At 41.1% G+C, this 874-nt stretch overlaps 1 pseudogene; it reads left to right on the top strand.

The window, feature by feature from the left end:
- The first annotated feature begins 292 nt into the window (after nt 1-292).
- LOC113292038 lies at nt 293-392 on the top strand (annotated as a pseudogene).
- The last annotated feature ends 482 nt before the right edge of the window (nt 393-874 follow it).

The following is an 874-nucleotide window of genomic DNA, read 5'->3' as shown; positions in this document are numbered from 1 at the left end:
ACTAGTGTTACCCACTTCTAAAGCTTCTAACCTTTTCGCTATAGCAGCAATTTTGGCATCTGATTCATAGCCTCCTTCTACCCTATTAACGTTTCCTCTGCCGAGAAGAATTTTTTTCTGGGGTCCCCTACTACTTTCCCATTGTTGGGTCTTTTCGGCGACTTCATGCAAATATGTCATCGCGTCATCAACTGTTTGGTTCTCAAATCCACCAGTACACATAGATTCTACTGTGGTTGTGGTGGGATAATCTAAACCCTCATAAAGGATCTGAACTAACCTAACCTTCTCTAAACCATGATGAGGACATTGGGCTAATAAATCATTGAACCTTTCCAAATACCTATACAAAGTTTCTCCCTCCTGTTGAGAAAACGTGCAGATTTGCGTCCTAATAGACGATGTTTTGTGCCTAGGGAAAAACTTGTTCAAAAAGGCAGATGTAAGTTGTTCATACGTTTCGATTGACCCGGAAGCCAAACTATATAGCCACGATTTAGCTTTATCTTTCAGGGAAAAGGGGAATAACCTAAGTTTCAAAGCATCATCATCTAGGTTTCTAATCCTGAGGGTACTACAAATTTCCTCAAAGTCCCTAACATGGAAATAGGGGTTTTCATTTTCTTTCCCTAAAAAGATTGGGAGCAGCTGTAAGGTCCCAGGTTTAAGTTCATAAGTTGCTTCCGTCTCAGCTAACCTGATACATGAGGGACGAGTAGTCCTAGTTGGATTCAACAAAGCTTTCAAAGTTGCCATTTCTGGCGCTATCGGAGCAACAGGATTCTCTCCTCAGTCAAAGGACGTTCAAAAGACTCTTCAAAAGTCGTACTCTCTAGATTAAGGTAATCGAGACGCTTAGAACTACTAGGTTTTC

Source organism: Papaver somniferum, chromosome 6, assembly GCF_003573695.1.
Source record: "Papaver somniferum cultivar HN1 chromosome 6, ASM357369v1, whole genome shotgun sequence".
Taxonomy (NCBI): domain Eukaryota; kingdom Viridiplantae; phylum Streptophyta; class Magnoliopsida; order Ranunculales; family Papaveraceae; genus Papaver; species Papaver somniferum.
The sequence above is the reverse complement of the archived record's forward strand: the minus strand, read 5'-3'. Positions and strand labels throughout refer to the sequence as shown.